The 13,866-nt window shown below is 41.5% G+C and overlaps 1 protein-coding gene across 1 annotated transcript in view; it reads right to left on the reverse strand.

The window, feature by feature from the left end:
• The window catches only part of EFCAB11 (EF-hand calcium binding domain 11), a 118,766-nt gene that overhangs the window by 43,417 nt on the left and 61,483 nt on the right, over window positions 1-13,866 (reverse strand). The gene's annotated exons all lie outside the window — the stretch shown is intronic.

A 13,866-nucleotide genomic window follows, 5' to 3' on the forward strand; every position in this document is an offset into this window, starting at 1 on the left:
ATATAGTCTTAATATGTTTCTAACATTTCTTAATTTAAATTAGTTCCTAACATAGAGTGGGGGAAGAGGTGTGGCAGAGGGTGAGGCAGTGTAGGATAATTCCTATCAAATAGGAAAAAGCAAAAATAAATGTATCAAATACTACAATTAGGTATCTATAATGACTGGGGAAGAATGCACTGGATTTATAATAAAAAAAAACCCATTTATCTGACCCTTAGTGAATGTACTGTTGTCAGATTGTTCATGGTTCTAAAGAACTGTAAGAGGAAAACAGCACATTAAAGACAATGGATTTGAAGAAGGCAGGCTTTAGCAAACTCAGGGAGTTGGTAGGTAAGATCCTATGGGAAGCAAGTCTAAGGCTTGGTCTACACTAGGTGAGAGGGGATCGATCTAAGATACACAACTTCAGCTACGAGAATAGCGTAGCTGAAGTTGACGTATCTTAGATTGACTTAGAATCACTTTCTTCGCGTCCTCGCGGCACGGGATCAACGGCCACTGCTCCCCTGTCGACTCTGCTTCCATCTCTCACCGTGGTGGAGTTCCGGAGTCGACGACAGACCGATCACTACCCGCCAATCCGGTGGGTAGTGTAGACGTGGCCTAAGGGGAAAAACAGTTCAAGAGAGTTGGCAGTTTCTGAAAGGTACATTACTAAGGGCACAAGAGCAAACTATCCCACTATATAGGAAAGATAAGAAGTATGGCAAGAGACTGTCCTGACTTACCCAGGAGATCTTCAGTGATCTGCAACTCAGAAAAGAATCCTACAAAAAGTGTAGGTCAATTTACAAAGGATGAATATAAACAACACAAGTATGTAGGGAGAAAATTAGAAAGACCAAGGCACAAAATGAGATTAAACAAGCTAGAGACAAAAGGTAAGAAGAAAACATTCTACAAATACATTAGAAGCAAGAGGAAGATCAAGGACAGGGTAGGCCCATTACTCAATGAGGGGGGAAAACTAATAACAAAAAATGTGGAAATGACAGAAGTGCTAATTGACTTTTTTGTTTCAGTTTTCACCAAAAAGGTTAGTAGCAATTGGATGTCTAACGCAGTAAATTCCAGTGAAAATGAGATAGGTTCAGAGGCTTAAATAGGGAAAGAACAAGTTACAAATTACTTAGACAAGTTAGATTCCAGTCACCAGGTCCTGATGAAATCCATCCTAGAATACTCAAGGAGCTAACTGAGGAATTATCTGAGCCATAAGCGATTATCTTCGAAAAGTCATGGAAGATGGAAGAGATTCCAGAGAACTGGAAAAGGGAAAATATCATGCCAATCTATAAAGAGGGAAATAAGGACAACCTGGGGAATTATAAACCAGCCATCTTTACTTCAGCACCCAGAAAGATAATGGAACAAATATTTAAGCAATCAATTTGCAAACACCTAGAAGATAATAAGGTGATAAGTAACAGCATGGATTTGTCAAGAATAGCTTTCTTTGACAGGGTAACAAGCCTTGTGGATGGGGGAAAGTGATAGATGTGGTATATCTTGACTTTAGTAAAGCTTTTGATACTGTCTTGCATGATCTTCTCATAAACAAACTAGGGAAATACAACCTAAATGGAGCTGGGTGGGTGCATAAGGTGGGTGCATAACTGGTTGGAAAAATGTTCCCAGAGAGCAATTTATCAGTGGTTCACAGTCTAGCTGGAAGGACATATCAAGAGGTATCCTTCAGGGATCAGTTTTGGGTCCGGTTCTGTTCAATATCTTCATCAGTGATTTAGATAATGGCATAGAGAGTTTGTGGACAATACCAAGCTAGGAGGGGTTGCAAGTGCTTTGGAGGATAGGATTAAAATTCAAAATGATCTCGACAAACTGGAGAAATGGTCTGAAGTAAACAGGATGAAATTCAATACAGACAAATGCAAAGTACTCCACTTAGGAAGGAACTATCAGTTGCACACATTCAAAATGGGAAATGATTGCCTAGGAAGGAGTACTGCAGAAAGGGATCTGGGGGTCAGAGTGGATCACAAGCTAAATATGAGCCAACAGTTTAACGCTGTAGGAAAAAAAGCAAACATCATTCTGGGATGTATTAGCAGGAGCATTGTAAGCAAGACACAAGAAGTAATTCTTTCGCTCTACTCCGCGCTGAGTAGGCCTCAGCTGGAGTTTTGTGTCCAGTTCTGGGTGCCACATTTCAGGAAAGATCTGGACAAATTGGAGAAAGTCCAGAAAAGAGCACCAAAAATGATTAAAGGTCTAGAAAACATGACCTATGAGGGAAGATTGAAAACATTTGGTTTCTTTAGTCTGGAGAAGGAGAAGACTGAGAGGGGACATAATAACAGTTTTCAAGTACATAAAAGGTTGCTACAAGGAGAAGGGAGAAAAATTGTTCTCCTTAACTTCTGAGGATAGGATAAGAAGCAGTGGGCTTAAATTGCAGCAAGGGCAGTTTAGGTTGGACATCAGGGAAAACTTCATGTCAGAGTAGTTAAGTACTGGAGTATATTGCCTAGGGGAGGTTGTGGAATCTCCATCACTGGAGATTTTTAAGAGCAGGTAGGACAAACGCCTGTCAGGGCTCGTCTAGTTAATCCTTAATCATGCCATGAGTGTAAGGGACTGGACTAGATGAGCTCTCAAGGTCCCTTCCAGTCCTCTGATTCTATGATTCCATATTCCAAAACTGGAGAAAGATTATAAAATCATCACTGGATCCTGTTTTAAAGTGATTGGTAAGCTCTCCTATAATAAAAATATCCTACATATTTCTAACCCAAACAATGTTGTCTGAAAATCTTTGCTTTTCCAATACTTATTTTATTTATCGGAGTACCTAACACTACCACACAACATGATAACGGGGTAATCTGGTACCAGAAATTTCATATATTCAGTTTAAGATCCTCACCCAGGATAGTTCTATCAAATGTAAAAGAAATTGCCTCATCTCCCTTACTAGCAAGTATTAGAACTATTTATATACATTTTTGTAAAGACAAGAGTGGAGTAAGAAACTATCTAAACCAGTGGTTCTCAACCTGTGGCCTGTGGGCCACTTGAGGACCAATCAGCACACAGCTGCAGCCCATGTGACATCCTCAGGGCCAAAGAAGTAGTATTGGATGAGGCCCACATAACACATTATGGGCCACATATGCAGCCCACAATCGTAAATAGGTTGAGAACCACTGATCTCAACAGGTTTCAGAGTAGCAGCCGTGTTAGTCTGTATCCGCAAAAAGAAAAGGAATACTTGTGGCACCTTAGAGGCTAACAAATTTATTTGAGCATAAGCTTTCGTGAGCTACAGCTCACTTCATCAGATGCAGTGAGCTGATGAAGTGAGCTGATCTCAACAGTATTTCATAATGATTATTTTTTATAGTTACATATGTGGAGGAGGTAGCAAGATAAGACCTGTGGTTCAAAGAAAGACTCCTAGCCCAGGGACTCTCCCCACCTTCTCATATAGTTGCATTTATCTGCCATGTCCATTTTAATGAGCTCTATGTAAAGGTTATAGCTCAGACCTCTGTAACTCAAAGATCAAATTATTGCAGTTTCATTTTATGTGAGAAATCTTTGGAATCTATTCACATCACGGACATTAAGCGTGCAATTGTTTCAGTCAAAACTGTGCAAAAATTGGAATATGAATTAATCTAATGCATTGCCTAAAGACTCGGTGTCCATAATTGATTGATCTTGACATAATTATTTTATCACCTTTAACACAGTTCTATCCCACAATTTCAAGTCTCAGAACTCCCTGGAGGAAAGTTTGATTTATTTCTAAATCGTGTTGGGTAGAGAAGAGATGAGGAGAAAGGGCTACCTCTCACTCTTATTCTGTCCCAGCGTTAACATAACCAACAAATGATTGTCGTCTTGTGGTGGCCTCTCATGTTTTGATGTTCGTTCAGTGTTAACCTATATTTAAATAAGGTGGCAGGGTTTTCTGCTTTCACATCATGCTATCAGGTATTGGACCCCAAATGGAAATACTGACTGATTCCTGTGCCCTCACTGTGGCAGATGTGGTACTTTAACTCCACTTTAGATATTAAAATGGCTTTCTGGATGGAGGCAACTAACGGCTGGCATACAGAGGTCCTGGAGGGAACCCCAGGAAATGGCATAACTCACAAAAGCTTATGTTCAAATAAATTTGTTAGTCTCTAAGGTGCCACAAGTACTCCTTTTATTTTTGCGGATACAGTCTAACACGGCTGCTACTCTGAAACCTTAGCTATGTTGTGTTACTATTGTTTCAACTGTCTATATAAGAACCACTTCAGAAAGAAGGGAGAAGTTGGGCACATGACTTATAAGGAGAGGCTGAGGGAACTGTGCTTATTTAGTCTGCAGAAGAGAAGAGTGAAGGGAGATTTGATAGCAGCCTTCAACTACCTGAAGGGGAGTTCCAAAGAGGACGGAGCTAGGCTGTTCTCAGTGGTGGCAGATGACAGAACAAGGAGCAATGGTCTCAAGTTGCAGTGGGGGAGGTCTACGTTGGATATTAGGAAACACTATTTCACTAGGAGGGTGGTGAAGCACTGGAATAGGTTACCTAGGGAAGTGGTGGAATCTCGATCCTTAGAGGTTTTTAAGGCCCAGCTTCACAAAGCCCTGGCTGGGATGATTTAGTTGGGGTTCGTCCTGCTTTGAGCAGAGGGTTGGACTAGATGACCTCCGGAGGTCTCTTTGAACCCTATACTTCTATGATTCTATGCTGAATCATAGTTCAGACTACATCTTAATAGCAGTAGCAAGAAATGTAGGCTGAAACTCAACATACTTTGCTTTAATGTATGAAGGAACACAAAGTCCCCCGGTTGAAAGACACCAAGAAGTCAAGTTTCTACGCCAACAACAACAGTTGCAGGTACATAGTAGGCTGGTAATGGGACACTATATGGGAAGGGCTCTGAGTTATTACAGAAAATTCTTTCCCTGGTATCTGGCTGATGGATCATGCTCACATGCACAGTGTCTAACTGATTGCCATATTTGGGGTCAGGAAGGAATTTTCCCCTGGGTCAGATTGGCAGAGACCCTGGGGGTTTTGGCCTTCCACTGCAGTATCGAGCATGGGTCACTTACAGCTTTAAACTAGTGTAAATGGTGGATTCTCTGTAACTTGAAATCGTTAAATCATGATTTGAGGACTTCAATAACTGAGCCAGAGGTTATGGGTCTATTACAGGAGTGGGTGGGTGAGGTTCTGTGGTCTGCAATGTGTAGGAGGTCAGATTAGATGATCATGATGGTCACTTCTAGCCTTAAAGTCCATGAGTCTACTTCAGAGCTTAATTAATCCATTGCATTATCCAGGTTGCCAGTAAATCCTAGCCCTTCCTTGTCCAAACTAAGATTAGAAGATGCTCCGAAAGCTCACCTGTTCACTTCTGAGCAGCTAATTAATGCAAATCAAACCCTCTTTACAGTTCTTTGTTTCTTTTTTGAATAACTGATGACATGGACACTAAAAGCAAGATAGGAAGCTGCTTTCCCTTTTCCCCCTCTTTAGAGGTTTAGTGACGTTAGCAAGTATAACAGAAGAAAACATATGTTAGAATAAAAGACTGGTTGATAGAAAACATGCATAGAGATTTCGGTCAAACAAGAGAGTATGAATTTCAGCATAATAATACCTTTGCTTAAAAAAAACTGTATCCTGGATCTGGGACTCCTGTAGAACTTCAAATCATATTCAATACATGTGGGCTATCATTAAGAAACAAAACCTTATCCCGCAGAGGGCAAGAGTCAATAACTGGTGGAGGAAAGGATCAAAGATTTTAGATTTTTAGGTAAGCTATCTTTTATTCGATGGCAACTGACTGATGTTTCTATTAAAAGTTTCCTGGAATGCTGGGAGTGCTCAAAAATATGAGAATACACATCCTTTGGCAGCACATTTCAGACTGATTCTCATCCAGAGCTGAATACTGTAGACCAGGGGGTTTCAAACTGTGGTCCGTGCACCACCAGTAGTCCGCGAGTTCTGTTCAAGTGGTCCTCAGATAGTTTCCTCTAAGGTGCACACCTGGGCGGCTGCACACGAGAGAATGAAGGGGCACCCACCTAATTAGTGGAGCTGTGCAGGCATTGCTCCACTAATTAGGTGCCTGGACCCTAGAGAAGACACACATGTAAGTTGAGGTGCTGGCCTTGGGGAAAACAGGGGGCAGTGGGGTGAGAAGTGGGGTAGGGGGAATTTGGGACGTGCAGGGCTGTGGCAGCCAGAGAAAGAGGCGACTTTCCTCAGCTCCAAGGCTGCGGTTGCCAGGGAGAGACGGCCCTCCATCCCAGCCCCAGCTCAGGGGCTGCCGCGGTAGGGGAGGAAGGGCACATCCATTGCATTAGAAAGGTAAGACTACTGATATTAAAATATGAGTTGTGTGCTTTTATTTGTAGAACAAAAAAAACCCATTTTTAAGTTTTTGTTTTTTATATAGTGCTTTTATACGAAGTGCTTTACAATAGTTAGCTAACGGTACAAACAACATTTGGAAAAATCATTAAGCGGTCTGCTGAGACCCTCAGCAATTTTCAAGTGGTCCACGAAATTTTTTTTTTTTTTTGAGAACCACTGGTGTAGACACAATGGAATTTTAGCAATTGGAAGGAAAGGTGACTACTATGTTGAGGATGGAGAAAAATGCAACTTCCTTTGTTGGACTTCTGATTAGAATTCATTTTATAGCCATCACCTTCAGCCCCCAACTAAAACCCCTCCAACGCATTATTAAGGATCTACAACCTATCCTAAAGAATGACCCAACACTCTCACAAATCTTGGGAGACAGGCCAGTCCTTGCCTACAGACAGCCCCGCAACCTGAAGCAAATACTCACCAACAACCACATACCACACAACAGAACCACTAACCCAGGAACTTATCCTTGCAACAAAGCCCGTTGCCAATTGTGCCCACATATCTATTCAGGGGACACCATCACAGGGCCTAATAACATCAGCCACACTATCAGAGGCTCGTTCACCTGCACATCCACCAATGTGATACATGCCATCATGTGCCAGCAATGCCCCTCTGCCATGTACATTGGTCAAACTGGACAGTCTCTACGTAAAAGAATAAATGGACACAAATCAGATTTCAAGAATTATAACATTCATAAACCAGTCGGAGAACACTTCAATCTCTCTGGTCACGCAATCACAGACATGAAGGTCGCTATCTTAAAACAAAAAAACTTCAAATCCAGACTCCAGCGAGAAACTGCTGAATTGGAATTCATTTGCAAATTGGATACTATTAATTTAGGCTTGAATAGAGAGTGGGAGTGGCTAAGTCATTATGCAAGGTAGCCTGTTTCCTCTTGTTTTTTCCTACCCCCCCCCCCCGATGTTCTGGTTCAACTTGGATTTAAACTTGGAGAGTGGTCAGTTTGGATGAGCTATTACCAGCAGGAGAGTGAGTTTGTGTGTGTATGGGGGTGGGGGGGATGTGAGAAAACCTAGATTTGTGCAGGAAATAGCCCAACTTGATTATCATGCACATTGTGTAAAGAGTTGTCACTTTGGATGGGCTATCACCAGCAGGAGAGTGAATTTGTGGTGGGGGGGTGGAGGGTAAGAAAACCTGGATTTGTGCTGGAAATGGCCCACCTGATGATCACTTTAGATAAGCTATTACCAGCAGGACAGTGGGGTGGGAGGAGGTATTGTTTCATATTCTCTGTATATATATAAAGTCTGCTGCAGTTTCCATGGTATGCATCCGATGAAGTGAGCTGTAGCTCACGAAAGCTCATGCTCAAATAAATTGGTTAGTCTCTAAGGTGCCACAAGTACTCCTTTTCTTTTTTCAAATACAGACTAACACGGCTGTTACTCTGAAAGCTTACATTTCCTTATTCACTTTCTCCATACTATTCATAATTTTATAGACCCCTATCATATCCCTGCCTTGATCATTTTTTGTCCAAACTGAATAATCCTGGTTTTTAAAATTTCTTCTCATATGGAAGCTGCTCCATATCCCTAACCATTTTTTGGTCTGTCTCTGTACCGTGCCCATTTCTAATATAACTTTTTTGAGATGGGGCGACCAAAACTGCATGCACTATTCCAGGTGTGGGCATTCCATGGGTTTATATAGTGGCATTATATTTTCTGCTTTATTATCTATCCTTTTCCTAATGCTTCCTAACGTTCTGTTAGCTTTTTTGACTGCGGCTGCACATTGAGCAGCTGTTTTCAGAGAACTAGCCACAATGATGCCAAAGATCTCTTTCTTTGGTGGTTACAGTTAATTTGGACCCACTATTTTGTATGTATAGTAGGGAGTATGTTTTTCAGTGTGCATTACTTTGCATTTATCTACCATTATGTTGGCCAGTCACCCAGTTTGTAAGATCCCTTTTTAATTCTTAACTGTATTGAGTAATTTTATATCATCTGCAAATTTTGCCACCTCACTGTTTAGCCCTTTTTCCAGATGATTTACGAATATGTTGAACAGTGCTAGTCGCACTACAGATCCCTGGGAGACATCACTATTTACCTCTCTCCAATGTGAAAACTGACCATTTATTCCTACCCTTTGTCTCCTTTGTTTTATTCTCTATTCCACTCTTTGTACATCTTTTAATACTTTGTTCACTTTCTCGACATTGAGCAGAGGTTTTCATTGAGCTGCTCACAGTCATGCCCAGGGGTCCTTTTCTTGAGATGATACAATAAATTTGGAACCCCACAATAATTCACTCCAATCTGTTATCTTGCACTATCAAAACTTCTTTTCATCTACTATTATGCTGTCTAGTCACCTAGCTTTATTAGGTTCTTCTGAACTTCCTCAGTGTCGTCTCTACTCTTGACTAACCAAAAATAATGTTATCATCGGTAAGTACTGCCACCTTCTAGTCCAGATCAATAGTACATATATATATTAAACAACTCTGGCCCTAGCATGAATCCTTGGACTACACCAACCAATCTTTTGCCATGATAAAAACAGACCTGACTGGTTACTAGAGCAAAGAGGTGGGTGAAGTAATATCTTATATTGGTGCAGATATTACCTCACCCACCTTGTCTCTCTAATATCCTGGGACCACATTGCTACAACAAAATTACATACTGACTGCTTACTGTCTCTTAGCCATTCTCTAATCCATAACAGAATTCCCTTTCACCTCATGGCAACTTAATTTTAAAATTCTTCACAAGAACTTATTGTTAATTTCTTTTTGAAAGCTTACTTAGTTGATGTGTATAGAATGTTTTGAAGATGTAATCTTTTCTCAGTAAAAGGACTTGGCAAGCGTATATTTTTAATTTCACTAGCATCACCAACACATTTAGAACAGTAACTCCCTATAGGATAATTTTTGTGTTAAAAATCGATTTCCTAATATAAAAATAGCAAACACAAAAAATTAAAATAGAAAAACACTCTCAAAAAAACTCAAATTAGTCTAAACATTCTCTTTGTGAAAGATTCAACAATTTTCTCACAAAATGTTTCAGCGTATATGAAACAGGAATTTTTCAGATCTCTACAGCCCTAAGACTTCTAATTCAGTGACTCAATGAGCCTGAGGTTTCTCCTGTGGGAGGTTTATTGTTGCTATCTTCATAAACCCAGATCATTGTTTCAAGTGCTCTGCAAGTCAGATTAATTAAAGTATTCATTTTGTTTATTTCGCTGCTGCTGAATAAAGGCAAATCTACATCTCATAAGAATAAAAATACATTGCATTTCTGCCTTTTCAAGCCTATTCCACATGAAATAATTGATTTTCCTCATAGGGACCAATTATAGATCATGAGGGAAAATGACACTCATTCACAGATACTGTGCTCCTTGAAAACAGAGCAGCAGAGACAGTAACACTACAAAACAATTCATTATTATTTTTGTCTCCTTGCAGATTATGATATACATATTCATGTTCCTGTTTTGTCATATAGTATTAAAGTGCATTTAGGTCTTCAGTACATTTAAAATTCTATTTTTGGTGGCAAGTCTTCATTCTCAGTTTCCTTTTCCTCTATACAACTAGATATGAACTGAGACTAGACAGGGCTTGGATCTTCCTTAATTTGGCTCTCTCCATTCTTTCCTCCCTTTTTCTCCACCCTCACAAAAACAAAACCTATCAATCAGTCCCCTGTGCATTGCACTCTTCTGCCCAGCTACTGTCACAACTCTGATTCCTTGATTTTTGTCCCCAGGCTGCTAGAGAGATGCTTGGTTTTTCACTGCTACCTCAGGCACCCTCTGACCACTGGACTTGGCTCCCCACAATGCTCTCTTAATATATGTGAAGATTCCTGCTGTCTTTGTTATTATTTACTGTATTATTTCTATTGAAGAAGCATTCAGAGATTCCAGTTGGTGTGTCATTGTACTAGGAACTGTACAAACACATAGAAAGATGTGATCCCAGACTTTGGAGAGTTTTCAGTGTACTTTACGACAAACAAGTGAAATTAACAAACAATAAGATAGAAGAGGAAGAACGGTAATAAAAACCCTGTGCAGAACCTCATATAAAAGCACCTTCAGGGAAGAGGAGCAATCACCCAGCACTAGCTTTTAAGTATGCCTAGCAAGAGCTATCCAACTGGGGCCTTCAGGGGAGTAACCATCGCCTTCATGATCATTTCTACTGGAGGCAGATCTAATACCATCAACATGGACACATTTCTATGACTAAGAATGTTTTATTTTGTTAATTATATGTAGATACAATGGCAGAAGAGGGTGTTAAGGAACGACTTGAAAGACAAAAAAGAATGGACCATGCAGACCAGGTCAGAGAGGGTGCTACTGGTGTAGGGGATAGCACAGAACAAAGCAGAGATGTTTGTGGAGAAGTGAATGAATAGGAAATAGAAGAGGGCCTCAACTGTTGGAACAGTGCAGATTATGGACTGCAAAAGGAGACAAGACTGGAGATGTAGAGGAAAGAAAGCAATTAGCATTAATAAGTGATTTTTTTCAGTTTTAAATAAATATTAGTAACATAGGGAAATTATTTTTAACAAGGATGTCCCTTTCAACATTCAGCACGTAAGGAGTAGAACTCTGCTCAGTCTTACATAATGTTTCATACTTAGTATGTACTTTTATGAGTATCCAAGGAAAAATTCACCTGTTGTCCAAATACTTTCTTCTGTCTACAGTGTTCTTAAAGAATAGCTTTAGCAAAAGTAGATTTTTGCTTCAGCCTTAATGTGACATACTGGAGGAAGTTCCAAAGCCAAGAAAATGGGGAAAAAAGTAAAATAAAACACTTTGCATTTAAATAAACAGCATTCTCACACTTCAAGCTATGCCGAATGAAAAGCTTTCATCCTAAGGTCTGACCAGTCAAAATTAGATTGCCTTCTGATGCACATAATTCCTGGAAAATAGTGCATGCTGGGTATACAACATGACCTACCTAAGGGAAAAGCCAGCCAGCCATGCAAGAACAAACATGGGGGGAAAAGAAACCAGTGGAACAGCAGCAAAGAGTTGCTGAACTGCACAGGGAGAGTGTTAAGTAAATTATATTCTTGTGCACCACAGATTGCTACCCCATGCTAGCAAAGTTAGCTTAAATGTATAACTTTACTAGACACGTAGGTACACATCTTCACTTAAAATGCTGCATCACTGGTGCAGCTACGCCGCTGTAGTGCTTTAATCAAGATGCTCTAAGCTGACAGGAGAGAGCTCTCCCATTGGCATAGTTAATTCACCTCCCTGAGAGGTAATAGCTATGTCAGCGGGAGAAGCTCTCCCGCTGACATAGCGCTGTCTATGGGGAGTTAGGTCGGTATAACTACGTTGCTCAGGGGTGTGTATTTTTCACACCCCTTTGTTATGTAGTTATACCAATATAGGTCTGTAATGTAGATCAGACCTAAAAATCATGGACTGAACAAAGACAGGTTTCAGAGTAACGGCCGTGTTAGTCTGTATTCGCAAAAAGAAAAGGAGTTAGTTTGGTTAGTTTCTAACCAACTAACCAATTTGGTTAGTCTCTAAGGTGCCACAAGTACTCCTTTTCTTTTTGCGAACAAAGACACTGGATTTATTGCTTATCACAACAATCTGTAACCCACTGACCCCCTGCTTGTTGTCCTCTGACTGCAGAAGAGTTAACAGGCCACTCTACCTTGAATGGTCCCTTAGAATATGTGCTAACTACTTATGCTAAACGATCTGTTCCACCTTGTATTCAGCTTTCACACTCAGACTACCTTTCCCAGACCTGAAGAATAGCTCTGTGTGGCTCGAAAGCTTGTCTCTTCACCAACAGAAGTTGGTCCAATAAAAGATATTACCTCTTACACCATGAGGGTGCCAGGATTGGAGTCAGGCTGAGGGGACGTGCCTGGGAAAGGCACTGGCACCTAGCTCTGCCACTGAGCCCCAGTAGGAGGTGCCCAGAGCAGGGAAGAGACCCTAGGCTGGCAGCACAGCTCCACCAGCTGGAACGCAGGGAAGCTCGCTGAGTACCGTCCCTTCCTCGCCCACAGCAGTAGTTACCAATGCTTAGCAGTAGGTGTCTGGAGGCTGCTCTGGCCTGTGTCACACCTGCAGCTGGGAAGCAATGGGAGAAGTGGGGAAGAAGCTGTGAGATGAATGTGAGTAAGGTGGTGTCAGCTTGGAGCGGGTGTGGGGAGAGTGGGAAAGGGCCCAGAGGCAATGCCTGGGGCAGTCACGTGCTCCCCAAACCTTTAAATTATGCCCTCCCGCTATCAAGAGTTATATGTCGCCTCTGGATATTTGTACCTGGTGGTGTGGGCTCTGCCCAAAGAGTCCTAGATACCATTTGACTCTCCACTGTGTAAATACACAGCTGATTAGACTTAATTAAGAGTCTAAGCTTGGGACCTTGCTAAGCCTGGGATCTGCAGGGCACAGTGTTTTCAGTTGAAGAGACTGCTCAGCCTGCACTAGCAGAAAGGTTCTCTCCCCCCCACCCCCCCAATAACTGCTGAAATCACTGAGAGCTGTGTTAAGTGGTGGGACCTCAAGATATTGCAGGAGAGAGAAAGGTGGCAGGAGAGAAAGCGACAGCACAGCAGCCAACAGCAGTGGAGTAAAGCAGACGCAGCAACAGAGTGAATGAAGGCACAGTGGGCAGTCACGCAGAGTGAACGATGTAGCAGCAGCAGCTGAGGCATTGCTCTATGCCTTCCCATCTGCCCGTGGAGGGGAACTCACGTGAACGCTTCTCTGAACTCTGGGTCTTTGCTGACCAAGGACAGCAACTATGAGTGGGGTGCAGTGGAGGGAGAGGGGAGTGGTGCATTAAAGGAACATCTGTTTGTCAGATTTTCACACCACAATGTAAGAAACTGAGGCAAAGGACACTACCCAACCTACTGTGAGGTGGATGTTTTTCTCATGGTTATATGCTTTCAAATCATGGCTATGTTGTTTTCCCAAATTAATGTTGGGTTCCTTTCCCATTTTTTCCATTAAAAGTTTTTTTTGTTATACACTGACTGAGTGCTCATGAGGGGAAGTACTGCCTCTTAGAGGCACACAGGAGTGGTATTTAATTTGCCCAGATTACTGGGTGGGGGCTCGAGCCGGTTCTGTGTTGTATTAAGAAGAACCCCTAGATATTGAACCCAGCCATTGTTGCTGCCAACTCCACCTGGCAGAAGGGTTACACACAAGACCCACATCCTGGTGTGACTACTCACTGTCTCTTCCTATAGTGTCTACTTTTAGCATTTTACTTGATACCTTACTGCTAGTCACTCTCCTCCCAACTTATTAGTCTTTCTACATTCCTCTAGGTATTTAGTAGTGGCACCTTCCAAACTTGCTTCAACTATAGTTCTACATACAACATCCACCCAGACACTCATTTACAGTCTCACCCACCCAATAACTTC

The sequence above is a fragment of the Lepidochelys kempii genome, chromosome 6 (assembly GCF_965140265.1).
Source record: "Lepidochelys kempii isolate rLepKem1 chromosome 6, rLepKem1.hap2, whole genome shotgun sequence".
Classification (NCBI taxonomy): Eukaryota; Metazoa; Chordata; order Testudines; family Cheloniidae; genus Lepidochelys; species Lepidochelys kempii.